This window comes from Microcaecilia unicolor, chromosome 1 (assembly GCF_901765095.1).
Source record: "Microcaecilia unicolor chromosome 1, aMicUni1.1, whole genome shotgun sequence".
Classification (NCBI taxonomy): Eukaryota; Metazoa; Chordata; class Amphibia; order Gymnophiona; family Siphonopidae; genus Microcaecilia; species Microcaecilia unicolor.
In genome coordinates this window covers 731,935,484-731,951,612 of record NC_044031.1, presented here as the reverse complement: position 1 = coordinate 731,951,612, position 16,129 = coordinate 731,935,484, and positions in this window count along the sequence as shown.

The following is a 16,129-nucleotide window of genomic DNA, read 5'->3' as shown; positions in this document are numbered from 1 at the left end:
CAGTTATTTTATGTGGCACTATGTTTGCACTGGACACTGGAACTGCTTGACGGACAGACGCCAGAGGGTGGTGGTGAATGGAGTTTGCTCGGAGGAGGGAAAGGTGAGTAGTGGAGTGCCTCAGGGATCGGTGCTGGGGCCCATTCTGTTCAATATATTTGTGAGTGACATTGCCGAAGGGTTACGAGGTAAAGTTTGCCTTTTTGCAGATGACACCAAGATTTCCAACAGAGTGGACACCCCGGAGGGTGTGGAAAACATGAAAAAAGATCTGAAGAAGCTAGAAGAATGGTCTAACGTTTGGCAATTAAAATTCAGTGCGAAGAAATGCAAAGTGATGCACTTAGGGAGTAGAAATCCAAGGGAGACGTATGTGTTAGGCGGGGAGAGTCTGATAGGCACGGACGGGGAGAGGGATCTTGGGGTGATAGTATCTGAGGACCTGAAGGCGATGAAACAGTGCGACAAGGCGGTGGCAGTAGCTAGAAGATTGCTAGGCTGTATAGAGAGAGGAGTGACCAGCAGAAGAAAGGACGTTTTAATGCCCCTGTATAAGACGTTGGTGAGGCCCCACCTGGAGTATTGTGTTCAGTTTTGGAGGCCGTATCTTGCGAAGGATGTTAAAAAAATGGAAGCGGTGCAAAGAAAAGCTACGAGGATGGTATGGGATTTACGTTCCAAGACGTATGAAGAGAGGCTTGCTGACCTGAACATGTACACCCTGGAGGAAAGGAGGAACAGGGGTGATATGATACAGACGTTCAAATATTTGAAAGGTATTAATCCGCAAACAAATCTTTTCTGGAGATGGGAAGGCGGTAGAACGAGAGGACATGAAATGAGATTGAAGGGGGGCAGACTCAGGAAAGATGTCAGGAAGTATTTTTTCCACAGAGAGGGTGGTAGATGCTTGGAATGCCCTCCCGCGGGAGGTGGTGGAGATGAAAACGGTAACGGAGTTCAAACATGCGTGGGATATGCATAGAGGAATCCTGTGCAAAAGGAATGGATCCTCAGAAGCTTAGCTGAAATTGGGTGGCGGAGCAGTTGGGGGGAAGAGGGGGTGGTGGTTGGGAGGCGAGGATAGGGGAGGGCAGACTTATACGGTCTGTACCAGAGCCGGTGATGGGAGGCGGGACTGGTGGTTGGGAGGCGGGAAATACTGCTGGGCAGACTTATATGGTCTATGCCCTGAAAAGGACAGGTACAAATTCAAGGTAAGGTATACACATATGAGTTTGTCATGGGCAGACTGGATGGACCATGCAGGTCTTTATCTGCCCTCATCTACTATGTTACTATGTTACTATCAGGCTCATTTTCAAAGCACTTAGCCTCCCAAAGTTCCATAGAAACCTATGGAACTTAGCCTCCCAAAGTGCTTTGAAAATATGCCTCACTGTCACTGTTTCCTGTTGCATTCTCTCTGTGTCTTATATAAGATTGGGCTGCTGGTCTACTTTAAGCCCAGTTATTTTAGTTGCTGCTGCAACATCTAATCAAAAGCTGTGCTTTGCAGGTGATGACAGATGGTGGGAACACTGTGTTCTGCTTCTTACTGCATCATCCTAGGGTTTGACATAGAAACGAGAAACATAGAACATGATGGTAGATAAAGACCTTACAGCCAGTGCCGTAGCGAGGGCAGCTGACACCCGGGGCGGGTCGCCGCTGCGCACCCCCCTCCGGAGCGCACTCCCCCCTCGAGCGCGTACTTACATCGGAAAGCGGCGAGGGACAGGCGGAAGGGCCGATTCGCCCCCAGTGCAGGTCACTGGGAGCTGCGTTGGCTCCGCTGGTTCCCTGCTCTCTCTGCCCCGGAAGAGGAAGTAACCTGTTCCGGGGCAGAGAGAGCAGGGAACCAGCGGAGCCGACACCCCCCAGCGGCGTGCACCCGGGGTGGACCGCCCCACCGCCCCTTCTTCCTATGCCACTGCTTACAGCCTATCTAGTCTGCTCATTCACATCACCTGTTAAACTCACTTTGGCAACTTCCTTACATTTTGTTCATAGATGGAAAATGGGAGAACACTGTTGGAAACCCGAGTCTGACGTCCTCCTCACAGTTAGATGAACATAGGCCTCACTACAGAGTGGCAAGGGGTGACAAATATCACCCCCAAAATATGGCTTGCCACCCCAGCTTCTGTACAAATGCTATGTGTTTGCAGTGACAGAAATAAACCCCAAATTCTGGGCTCCCCCACGCAGGAGGAAAATGCTAATAGGTAGGGAGCCAGTAAGGGCAATTGGCACGAAACACCTAGCACCCACCTGGGGTTAACCCTGCGGCAACCTGGAGGATCTGTCCCCAGCACTGTTCAGGCCCGCCTACAACTGTGCACGTGCTCTACACTGCACCTTCCTTCCACTGATTGGGTCCCGCTTGCCTCTGGGTGAGTCTCCCACTCTCAAGTTATTCCCTGGTGATTTCAGGACACTGGGGCCACACTCCCAGGGGTCCCACAGTTCCTAGAAAGCACTCACAGACCTCAAACACAAACCACCAGAATTCTTAGTCCAAGACATCAGTGCTAATACACTAATGGGTTTATTATCACAGAAATAGAATAGTAGATGATATAAAACAGGTAGAAAAACAACAAGGAATAACAGGTAACTGAATAAGAATCAATATTAAAACTATTTAAACACTGTCACTACCTGGGTAGCACCTGGGGAGTTTCAGGAAAATATCTGCTCAGAGTTCTTGAACAGGGCCTTAGGGCAGAGATGTTTACCCTCTGCACTCCCTATCTGAGACTGGAGAAAATCCAGTACCTCCAACTGGATTTGAACTCCAGAGCCAATCAGAGCCCACAGCACCAACTTTGAAAGTATCTGTCCAATGGCACTGCAGGTTACCTGCCCACAATGCTTAAACTGAGGGGTTCTTTTACTAATGATTAGCTTGAGTTATCTGCAGCAGGGCCCATTTTATTTCTATGGGCTCTGCTGCAGATAACTGAAGCTAATCTTTAGTAAAAGACCCCCTGAAAAAGAAAAGTCTTTTCTGCAACTGCTTTAAAACAGAAAACAAACACCACCTGCTGGCCAAACAAGAGAAATACACTGTATGAAAAGATATAATGCAGTCCACAGGCTTGAAAACTCCGTTTGGCCACAGCAATAGATGAACATTACTCCACCCCCCTGCGCAGCCAGCACCCTTCACAGAGCATCAGCCTCCTGAGCTGCACAGATTCCCATAGATCGCATAGCAAATACCATGAAAGTGGTGCTACATGGATCAGGAAGCCCTCTGCAAGCCAGCTTTGTGAAAGGATGGTCCTCAGCATAAAGGATGGCCATAATAGAGGATGAGGGGCTGAAAAAGAGACAGGTTAGGCTGGAGATGAGAGCAACTAAGAAAGAGAGGACCCAGGATATGCAGAGTAACAACTGTTCTTTGCTCTGCTCCAGGCTCACCCCTCCCCTCCTCTTCCCTGCAGACTGTCTGGAAGGGAGGGCCTGGAGTACAACACCACTGCTGCTCTGAAATTAAATGGTAGAATTGCATTCCAGGTCATTCCCCCCAAAAATTAAGCCCTTTTTGCCTTCACACTGACTCTCTTTTCCCCCTCCTTCAATTTGCCTCTCACCTTCTCACCTCTACTTGCTCTCCTTCCTTCCTTTTCCCATCTCTTTTTCATTCTCCCTCATGCTCTCCTTCTCCATTTCTTTTCCTCCCACCCTCTTATTTTCTTATCTGTCACCTTGATAGCTCTTCCCTACCACTCCTTATTTCTCATGACCCTCCTACCTCCATTTCCACTTCTCCCACCCCTCACTCACCTCTCTCCTCTCCTTCCCCATCCCTCTGCCCCTCAGTTCTCCCCTTCCTCCTGCTCACTAATCCTGGTCCATGATGTGAAGAGGAGGACAGTTAATATGTCTGGATTTAAAAAAGATTTGGACAAGTTCCTGGAGGAAAAGTCCATAGTCTGCTATTGAGACAGACATGGGGAAGCCACTGCTTGCCCTGGGATTTGTAGAATAGAATGTTGCTACTATTTGGGTTTCTGCCAGGTACTTGTGTGACTTAGATTGGCCCAAGATACTGGACTAGATGGACCATCAGCCTAACCTAGAATGGCTATTCTTATGTTAGTATTGGAAAAATTGGATGTGCAGAATAGCATTCCAGCGTATATAACTCCAGATACTCATATTTCTTGTATGCCAAATGTACTTGTCATTAGCAGAGAACCATGTGCCCATGCATCTGGCATGCTTTCCCACATTAGCACAGTTTTTGCATACAATCCATTTACATTTTATTTACTTAGTGCATCGGGGAGAAAAGTTTTCTTTTAGGCATGTGTCAGGAAACCCAGTGCTAACATATACTTTCTGTATCAGTCCCTGGAATTTAAATATGGGGAAAGCAATTGTTTTGCTAACTCGCCTGTTCTGCAATAGACATGTAGTCTAAGTAAAATGCAAGTTTCAACAGAGAGAGCAGAAGACTGAGTGGCGAGCAGGATGTCCTGGCTGTGGTAATGAAGAGAGTGAGAGAAGGTAATGATATGTTACCCTAGCATGGATGCCAGTGCAAGTAGCATGTTTCAAAAGCAGGACGGACTGGCATAGACGAAGTGTTGCTTGATAAGCAGGCAGAATAACAAATGACAAGAGGTGCAGTTGCAAAGATATCTTCAGTTTGCACCTATGGGGGGGAAATTCTACAAAAGTTGCACAAAGATAGGCACAAAACCATTGGGCACGAACCCTGGGATTCTATATATTCTGGAGTGGAGGAGTGGCCTAGTGGTTATGGTCGTGGACTTTGGTCCTGGGGAACTGAGGAACTGAGTTTGATTCCCACTTCAGGCACAGGCAGCTCCTTGTGACTCTGGGCATGTCACCTAACCCTCCATTGCCCCATGTAAGCCGCATTGAGCCTGCCATGTGTGGAAAAGCGCAGGGTACAAATGTAACAACAAAAAAAATATATATAGCGTGACTTAGGTTGCGTGCACAAATACCGTCATATTCTAGATTTGCACACACAACTTAATTAGTAAGCAAGACAATCAGTGCTGACAATCCCGTACCCATGCTGACTTCATACATTTCAAATTCTTGCTGAGCTCCTTCCAGCCTGCTCTTTCACTTGCCAAACAGGACTACTACATCCACTTGACAAATTCTCTTGGCTCAAACCCTTGACGTCTCTTTGCCACACTGAACTCTCTCCTTAAAGTGCCTTCACCTCCAACCAGTGGTGTGCTGGAGCCGGCTCGCACCGGCTCGCCAGAGCCGTTTGGGCTGGGGTGGCTCAGGTCCCTTCCTGGCAGCATCAGCTCCAGCTGCCCTGTGGCTGGACGTCTCACTCCGAGTCCGACCCTCGCAGCAAAACAAAAAAGAGCATGAAACCGTGCGTGGGGTCGTAGCCCTGCGTGTGCCGCTGCCGGCTCCCTTCCTCCTCCCTCTCCAAAACAGGAAGTTACACCCTGAGGGGAGGGAGCAGGAAGGAAGCTGGCAGCAGCGCGTGCAGGGCTACGGCCCCGCGCACGGTTTCATGCTCTTTTTTGTTTTGCCTGCCGCAACATGAGGATCGCAGCTCAAGGTTCTTGCTTCAGGCCACCGAAGTACCGGACCAGGAGAAGAAAGGAAGCTGGCAATAGTGCATGCAGGGCTGCAGCTCAGAGGTTAGATTGAGAACAGAAGACATATTAAGTCAAGATTCCTCAGAGGTTTGTCTCTTTCCCCTACCCCACGCAGCCATCATCCCAAACAAAGCAAACAGTTCTTTGAGCTGCTGCATCCATGTTGCCATTCTTTAATGTTGGTAGCATGTTTATTTAATCTCACTTATGTGTTCAAACATGCCAGCTTTTCATAGGTAGAGTAGTAAATTGTTATAAAAATTGTAATTAGTGTGTCATTTGGAGGAGGGGCTGGTTATAGGGACACTCTAGCACGTATTGTATTCATGCAGAGATTTTTTTCTACTAAAACAGATATCATAATATGAGAATCAGGTGCTCAACATCCAGAGTTTCTATCTGTTTATTTACTTATTTTAAGTTATTTATGACATTTATATTCCCACATTAAACATGAATTAGGTTGAAACCTGGGAGCATTAAAAATCTTTTTTTTTCCCTGTTCCTAGATCAAAAGAGAAAGATAGTCGGCATCCCTGCCAGCAAAGATATGCCTTGCATGCCTGCATGGGGGGCGGAGGGGAGAGTGAGGAGTGCATTGCCCCCCAATCCACCTCGGCCCCCCCTACACACACATTGTACAGCTGGCTATGCCCGGAGAGAGAGCCTGTTGTTAAAAACAGCCCTTGCTAAAGTCTCCAATGACCTGTTCCTGGCCAGATCCAAAGGTCTCTATTTTATCCTTCTCGATCTATCTACTGCTTTTGACACTGTTGATCCCCACCTACTCCTTGATATACTGTCCTCACTTGGATTTAAGGGCTCTGTTCTTTCTTGGTTTTCCTCTTATCTCTCTCATGACACTTTTAGTGTATGCTCTGGTGGATCCTCCTCCACTGCTATCCCACCATCAGTTGGTGTACCTCAGGGCTTTGTCTTGGGACCTCTTCTTTTCTCCATCTATACTTAATCCCTTGGTGCTCTGATCTTCTTCCATGGTTTTCAGTATCATCTTTATGCTGATGATACTGATCTAGCTCTCCATACCAGAAATTTCAGCAGGAATCCAGGCCCAAGTCTCACCCTTTATGTCTGACATTGCTGCCCGGATGTCTCACCGCCATCTGAAACTAAACATGGCCAAGACTGAGCTTCTTATCTTTCCCCCTAAATCCACCTCTCCTCTTCCCCCATTCTCTTTCTCTGTGGATAACTATCATCTTCTCTGTCTCATCAGCTCGTAACTTTGGGGTCATCTTTGACTCCCCTCTCTTTCTCTGCACAAATCCAACAGATTGCTAAAACCTGTCGTTTCTTTCTCTATAACATAACCAAAATTTGTCCCTTCCTTTCTGAGCACACTACCAAAACCCTTATCCACACTCTTATCACCTCTCGCTTAGACTACTGCAACTTGCTTGTCACAGGTCTCCCACCAAACCATCTCTCTCCCTTTCAATCTGTTCAAAACTCTGCTGCATGACTTAAATTTCTCCAGTGTCGCTATGCTCATATTAACCCTCTCCTTCATTGCCTCCCTATCTATTTCTGCATACAATTCAAACTCCTCTTATTGACTTACAAGTGCATTCACTCTGCAGCTCCTCAGTACCTCTCCACTCTTATCTCTCTCTACACTCCTCCCTGGGAACTCCTTTCATCGGGTAAATCTCTCTTATCTGGTTCCTTTCATCGGGTAAATCTTTCTTATCTGCACCCTTCTCCTCCACTGCCAGCTCCAGATGCCATTCCTTTTATCTTGCTGCACCATATGCCTGGAATAGACTTCCTGAATCAGTACGTCAACCTCCAGCTCAGGCTGTCTTCAAATCCAGGCTAAAAGCCCACCTTTTTGAGGCTGCTTGTAAGTTCTAACTCCTATTCACTTGATCAGTACCCATGTCTGTTTTATAATTCCCACCTTGAGTAATTCCCTTCTCCCTTATTATTTGTCCTGTTTGACTGTCTTGATTAGATTATAAACTGTGTCTAAGCACATTCGATAGCGTGATGTGTGTAAATTCTAAGTCGCATAGTTGAAAAGGGGGCCTTTCTAAAATCTATGTGAGTTGTTACAGAATACACCCGGTCCGTGCTTAATTTAGGCATCTGGATTTACACCAAGTTTTACGTGGATGACTCCAGACGTATTCTATAAACCACATGGAAATGTAGGCTTATTCTATAAAGCACACCTAAATTAAGGTGTACTTTATAGAATACGCTTAGGCGTATTTCATTTCAGCACCAATTTTTTAGGTGTGATATATAGAATCTAGTACTAAGCATGAATTCTCTATTGGTAATTACATGTGTAATAGTCATTAAAGAATCCTCGTGTAAGTCCACAATTTTGTGCCTAATTTTAAGCACGAGCAGTTAACGTCTGGTATAAATGCACACGCCTAAATAATGGCAGTTAGGCGCATGACTGACTGTATTCTATTACACAGCACCTCATTGCTTGGCACGTCCATGACCCACCCATGCCCTTCCCAGATCCATGCTCCCCCCCTTGGAGTTGTGTACCATAGAAATTAGACGGTAACCCCCAGATTCTAAGTATGGCACTCATATTTGGTCACGGATCTGAGATCAGCATGCAAACTAATTATTTAATCAGCCGTTAACAATTATTGATGTTAATTAGCATTAATTTGGACTTATTTGCTATTCTTTAACACTGTGTGCCCAAAGTGTCTCGTGTGCAACAGAAAAGGGGGTGTGGCTATGGGAGGTGAATGGGCAGGTCAGTGTTCTAGAATACCGGCAATGTTCTCTCTACGCGGAGCGTATTGAGCGATTGTTCATACATTTTAGGAGTGTCACTCACAGGTTTTACATGGTTGCTCACTAAAATGTTTCTTTTTTGTGCTATATACAGAAATGCATTGTTAATACTGGCGCTCAAATATTTTTGTTTTTTAAAACTTGTTGCTCACACGAAAAAAAACATTTGCAGGCCACTCCTTAAAGGAAGCATATAATACCAGGGTTGCACTCTCAACTTGCATCAGATTTCAGCAGGTGTCCTCGCGCACAAAGTGAATGCAAGAATCTGTTAAGCGCTAGTCCATAAAGGGTGGCCCTTATAGAATAGTGCTTGGTGCAGATTTTTTCCTGGTCGTCCCCATGCCTGCTCAGTTTTTTTGCATGGGGGAGGGGAGAAGAGGCATGGCAGTGGCCCATGGAAAGCGCCACCAACCACGAGCACTGGTGCGTTTCCAGCTGCCGGAGGGCCTCTTCCACTGGTGGAACTTGGGTATCCCCACCAGTCGTAGCAACGGTGTCTCACTTTTTGGGGGGGGGGGGGGCTAAGCCCAAAGCAGGGATCCAGGCACCCCAGTAGCCATGCCACTATTGAATACAGATACCTTCCCTTTAATATCTTCAGTCAGCTGAGACTGTCACTTGATTATAGGGGGGAGGGGTATCCTCTTCCTGTATTGGTTGATACGCAGTCTCGGTGTTCAGCCAGTTCTTTTCTTTGCCCTCTGTATTTTGCGTCGTTTCAGTTCCTGCAGTATATTTGATGTTCACTGAGGTCTGTCTCCACACATTTCAGGAGGGCCATGCTTTGTCTGGAGTGTAGCCCTTTACGTACGGTAGGGATGCAAAGCCGAGCTGAGCTGTCATGAGAGGCACCTTATGACTAGACAGCTGATCTTTGCTACCTTGTCTCATTTCTTCTGATTCACGAAAGGCCTTAATATGCCTATGCTCATTTTGTTTTTGTTTTGGATCATTTCTCTTCAGAACTACATACACTTAATTTTGCTGAGTCAGAAAAGCAAAACTACGTTTTGTTTTTTTACTAACCTAACTTTTGTACTTCTTGTCAACAGTATAAAACTGAGGGCTATTGTGCAGTAGACCTAGTTTTTAAAGTCTGAGGCCTGCTTCCTTCTCCTTGGGCAGACAGGTTAGGGATACTGAACAGACAGAACTCACAGTTCCTGAGTGGGGTGGGGGGAGGGACTCTGTGAGGGGTGTACAGGCTGGATGCAGAGAGAGGTAAGTGCAGTCCTAGCCAGGAAACAAAGGACTGAAAACAAAGCATAACATACACGGCCATAACCCCACATCCACTATATCCATCCAGATCTTTGAGGACGGAGCACCTGTCTCCTCCCTCCTCACTGAGAAGTGAAAGGGGCAGCTCAGGCCCTAAACATATTACAACATACACAGGATATTGGTATAAATTTGGCTACAGCTGGCTTGTTTGCTTGTTTTTATGTATTTAGTTAGTAATTGGATTCCTGCCAGGTACCCGGATTGGCCACTGTTAGGATACTGGGCTATATGGGCCATTGGTCTGACCCAGTATAGCTATTCTTATGTTATATTCTAATTGGGATTTATTACCTGCCTTTATAATTACTATTTGTTATTAGTAAACAGGCAATTCATAACAATTATAAAACAGTACCCAAGCCATAGAAACATATAGTAGATGATGATGACGGCAGAAAAAGACCTGCACGGTCCATCCAGTCTGCCCAACAAGATAACATATTTGCTGCTTTTTGTGTATACCCTACTTTGATTTGTACCTGTGCTCTTCAGGGCACAGACCGTATAAGTCTGCCCAGCACTATCCCCGCCTCCCAACCACCTGCCCCTCCTCCCAACCACCGGCTCTGGCACAGACCGTATAAGTCTGCCCAGCACTATCCTCACCTCCCAACCACCAGCCCTGCCTCCCAACCACCGGCTCTGGCACAGACCGTACAAGTCTGTCCAGCACTATCCCTGCCTCCCAACCACCAGTCCCGCTGCCCACCACCAGCTCTGGCACAGACCGTACAAGTCTGTCCAGCACTATCCCTGCCTCCCAACCACCAGCCCTGCCAGGGCCGGTCTTAGGCAGAGGCGACCAAGGCGACCGCATAGGGCCCCGCGCCTAAGGGGGCCCCGCAGAGCGCCTCAACTCTGCCTCGCTTGTGCCTCTGCTCCGACCTCCGCCGCTGCTCGCCTTAGTCACCTGAGATGATCCCCATTCCCGCGGCTCGGCCACTCCGCTCCCGCCACCCCCGGCACGGCATCCACCCCCGGCTTGGGTCCGCTACTAATTGTAGTGGACTTGAACTGAATAATTTCTGGGGAGGGGAGGTTTCATGATAGCATTGTGCTTATTATTTCAATCAGTTTTTTTTGTACAAGTTTAGCTTCATTTGTCTTTATTTGAAATTTCGTAAATAAAAAAATGTTCTAAAAATGGAATAATCTTATCAATGGGGTGGAGCTAGGGTGGGGCGGGGCTAGGGTAGGCGGGGCTAGGATGGGGCCCCACTAAATTGGTCTGCATAGGGCCCCGCACTTGCTAAGACCGGCCCTGAGCCCCGCCTCCCGATCTTGACTAAGCTCCTGTTAAAACAATGGTCTCATCAGCCCAGCATGGACCAGCAAGGCTGTCATCAGTGACCAGTAGCCCAGGGCCACCACCATGGAGCACGGCTGCCCAGCCACAAGCACAGCTAACCAAGGGTTGTCCCACTCATCATCATGGCCAATGCAGTCCATAAGAGCAACCCTGACACAATCACAAATGATTTCATTTGATTTTTTTTCCTTCATTTTTCCTTATTAGTTTTTCCTTTTTTTTTTGTTGTTGTTTCTCCTTCCCTCTTCTCCAGGCATTCTGCTACCCTGGAGGAGTGGCCTAGTGGTTAGTGCAGTGGACTTTGATCCTGGGGAACTGAGTTGGATTCCCACTGCAGCTCCTCTCGGCAAGTCACTTAACCCTCCATTGCCCCTGGTACAAAATAAGTACCTGAATATATGTAAACCACTTTGAATGTAGTTGCAAAAACCTTAGAAAGGTGGTATATCAAGTCCCATTTCTCTTTATTCAGGTGCTGTTTCTCCCACACTGATCCTTAACTCTTAACCCTGCTTCACGGCATTCTTCCCCCCTTCAACTTTCTAGGCCTCACCCTGCAACACAGCTTCTTACCCTACTTCCACATATGGTTTTTTTGTTTTGTTACATTTGTACCCTGTGCTTTTCCACTCATGGCAGGCTCAATGTGGCTTACATGGGGCAATGGAGGGTTAAGTGACCAAAGTCCACCACCCTAACCACTAGGCTACTCCTCCACTAGCAACATTCCATGTAGAAGTCGGCCCTTGCAGATCACCAATGTGGCCGCGCAAGCTTCTGCTTCTGTGAGTCTGACGTCCTGCACGTACGTGCAGGACATCAGACTCACAGAAACAGAAGCCTGCGCAGCCTTCTACATGGAATGTTGCTAGTGGAATAGCAACATTCCATGTAGAATCTCCAATAGTAGCAACATTCCATGTAGAATCTCCAATAGTATCTATTTTATTTTGTTACATTTGTACCCTGCGCTTTCCCACTCATGGCAGGCTCAATGCGGCTTACATGGGGCAATGGAGGGGTTAAGTGACTTGCCCAGAGTCACAAGGAGCTGCCTGTGCCTGAAGTGGGAATGGGAATCAAACTCAGTTCCCCAGGAGCAAAGTCCACCACCCTAACCTCTAGGCCACTCCTCCACTGTTGCTACTATTTGAGATTCTACATGGAATGTTGCTATTCCACTAGCAACATTCCATGTAGAAGTCGGCCCTTGCAGATCACCAATGTGGCCGCGCAGGCTTCTGCTTCTGTGAGTCTGACGTCCTGCACATACGTGCAGGACGTCAGACTCACAGAAACAGAAGCCTGTGCAGCCTTCTACATGGAATGTTGCTAGTGGAATAGCAACATTCCATGTAGAATCTCCAATAGTAGCAACATTCCATGTTGAATCTCCAATAGTATCTATTTTATTTTTGTTACATGTGTACTCATGGCAGGCTCAATGCGGCTTACATTGGGCAATGGAGGGTTAAGTGACTTGCCCAGAGTCACAAGAAGCTGCCTGAGCCTGAAGTGGGAATCGAACTCAGTTCCTCAGGACCAAAGTCCACCACCCTAACCACTAGGCCACTCCTTCCCTCCCTCTTCTGGTTGCTTTCCATTCTTCTCTAGGACCTTCCACCCACTGTATCACCCTCCTAAAGCTCCCAACTCCCTCCCAGTTTCTTTCACTTCCTCTAGACACTCCTCCCCTTTTTCTTTCTACCTCTTCCTCTCCCTCTCTGTCTACTCTCGCCCTGGCCTTGACCCTGCTGTGCAAGAGTTGGCAGCTACCATGCCTCACCCAAGTCCAGACATTGCTGGTGCTGCCAACAGCTGCTACACCTCTCCCCAGCCCTGGCACTGCTAGAGGTGTGGCATTTCTTCTGACAGGCACCAGTTGCTGAATTTAGGTGCCCATCGAATCAGCATGCAGATTTTTCTAGCAGTTCTGTCTATATCAGTCACTCACTGGTTCAGCCTTGCACTGAACCCTTCACTCTACATGACAATGCTCTTAGTCATTGTCTGGCTTTTTCAGGTCCTGATACACTCATTGCAATTAGCTTCAGTCCTTTATGTCATGGCATGTCCATTCCTGAAAAAGGAAAATCCGTATGACGCTGCAGAAGAGTCAGAATTTATAGAAATAAAATATGAAATGCACAATTAAAAACATATGCTTATATTTGTTCATTGCACTATTGTTATGCTGTTAACACAATTGTAAGTTTTATGTTAAACTGTTCCTTCTTGTACACTGCCTTGAGTGAATCTCTTCATAAATCCCAATGAAGAAATAAATATGGTAACTCAGCATATTACATTGTCAGAAACACCTGCAAAATGCATGAGTTTTATATGTACTGCAGGCCAGCAAAATCACATATACAGACATGATCACCCTAGGACACAAAATGGAAGAAACCCCCTTAGCCAATGAAGGGAGTAATCTGTTATCTCAGAATGGATTTGTGTCAGATACAGGGTTGGATCTCAGATATCAGTGCCCTCAAGCATGACCAGAGGGTGAAGGCATGGATAATCCCTTGTAGCTCAGAAAGCCAATGGAGGCTCCTGAAGACTGGAAAAGAGGAGTGAGGGTGTAGAACCAGAGTGTCGTAATGGTGCCTCTTTGAAATGGCACTTGTGGACAGTCTTAAAGTAAATGGGTGATGACGCTATCCTTGGTCTGGTTGCTTGGTTCATAGTAACATAGTAGATTGCGGTCCATCCAGTCTGCCCAACAAGATAAACTCATTGTTCGTGCTACTCTATATGTATACTTGACCTTGAGTTGTCCTTGCCATTTTCAGGGCACAGACTGTAGAAGTCTGCCCAGCACTAGCTTTGCTTCCCAATTACCGGTGTTGCCACCCAATCTCTGCTAAGCGTCTGTAGATCCATTCCTTCTGAACAGGATCCCTTTATGTTTATCCCACGCATTTCTGAATTCCATTATCATCTTCATCTCCACCACCTCCTGCGGGAGGGCATTCCAAGTATCCACCACCCTCTCTGTGAAAAAATATTTTCTGACATTTTTCCTGAGTCTGCCCCCCTTCAACCTCAATTAATGTCCTCTAGTTCTACCACCTTCCCATCTCTGGAAAAGGTTTGTTTGCAGATTAATACCTTTCAAATATTTGAACATCTGTATCATATCACCCCTGTTTCTCCTTTCCTCCAGGGTATGCATATTCAGGTCAGTAAATCTCTCCTCGTACATCTTGTAACGCAAATCCCATACCACTTTTGTAGCTTTTCTTTGCACCACTTCAGGTCTTTTTACATTTAGTAAGCTAGGTGGTTGCGTATGTTGCATGTGCAGCCTATGCCTAAATCTGGATCTAGTCTTGTGGCTAGAGTTGTATCTGCCACTCTGTATACTGCTCCATCAAGTTTGCACCCCTTGATGTCTCTGTTTAGGGTTGTACCTACCTCTCCATACAGGTTACATCCCTCTATTCCCTTGTTTGAGGTTGTACCTGCTGCTCCATGAAGGTTACACCCCTTGATGCCTTTGTTTAGGGTTCTACCTGCCATTCCATGAAGGTTACACCTCTCTACACTCTTGTTCAGGTTTGTACGTACCTCTCCATACAGGTCACATGATCCCTTTAGCCCCTTGTTGAGGTTGTACCTGCTGCTCCATGAAGGTTACACCCCTTGATGCCTTTGTTTAGAGTTGTACCTGCCATTCCATGAAGGTTCCACCCCTCCACGCTTTTTTTTTTTTTTAGGGCTGTACCTACCTCTTCATACAGGTTACATCCCTCTATCCTCTTGTTTGAGGTTGTACCTGCTGCTCTATGAAGGTTACACCCCTTGATGCCTTTGTTTAGGGTTCTACCTGCCATTCCATGAAGGTTACACCTCTCTACACTCTTGTTAAGGTTTGTACGTACTTCTCCATACAGGTTACATCCCTTTAGCCCCTTGTTGAGGTTGTATTTGCTGCTCCATGAAGGTTACACCACTTGATGCCTTTGCTTAGAGTTGTACATGCCATTCCATGAAGGTTCCACCCCCTCCACGCGTTTTTTTTTAGGGCTGTACCTACCTCTTCATACAGGTTACATCCCTCTATCCTCTTGTTTGAGGTTGTACCTGCTGCTCTATGAAGGTTACACCCCTTGATGCCTTTGTTTAGGGTTCTACCTGCCATTCCATGAAGGTTACACCTCTGTACACTCTTGTTAAGGTTTGTACGTACTTCTCCATACAGGTTACATCCCTTTAGCCCCTTGTTGAGCTTGTATTTGCTGCTCCATGAAGGTTACACCACTTGATGCCTTTGCTTAGAGTTGTACATGCCATTCCATGAAGGTTCCACCCCCTCCACGCGTTTTTTTTTAGGGCTGTACCTACCTCTTCATACAGGTTACATCCCTCTATCCTCTTGTTTGTGGTTGTACCTGCTGTTCTATGAAGGTTACATCCCTTGCTGCATTCTTTAGGGTTCTACCTGCCACTCTGTGCAAGTTACACCCCTTTATACCTTTTTTGAAGTGTGGGTCATTTAAGTCTTGCTTTGATTCCCTTGTCTTTCTACATAGGGATCTTCTCTGTTTACCCCGCGCCTTTGTAAATTCTATCATTGCATTTGTCCCCATAAGCTCCACTGGAAGGGGATTCCAGGCATCCACCACTCTTTCAGTGAAAACGTTTTTCCTGAGGTGACCTCCTTGTTGCTTCATTTTCTGTATTCTAATTCTACAGCTTCCCCGTCTTTGGAAAGATTTGTTTGTTCATGAATACCTTTCAAGTATTAAAATGTCAGTGTAATATCTTCCCGGTGCCTCCTTTCCTCTAGGGTATATATATTCAGGGCTGCAAGTCTCTTCACATACACTTTCTGGCACAGACCCCATACTATTTTTGTTGCCCTTCCTCTAAACTACTTCAAGTCTATTTATGTCATTAGCGAGATACAGCCTTCGAAACCGAATTCAATATTCTAAGTGGGGCCTCACCCATCACTTGTAGAAGAGCAAAACACCTTTCTACTGCTTGCCTCTCCCTGTGCAGCCTAGAATCCTTCTGGCTTTGGCCACAACCTTGTTACATTGTTTCTCTTCCTTGAGATCCTCAGATACTGTCATCCTGGTCTGTGCATATCACAGTGGGGTAGGTACGTGGGGCCTGA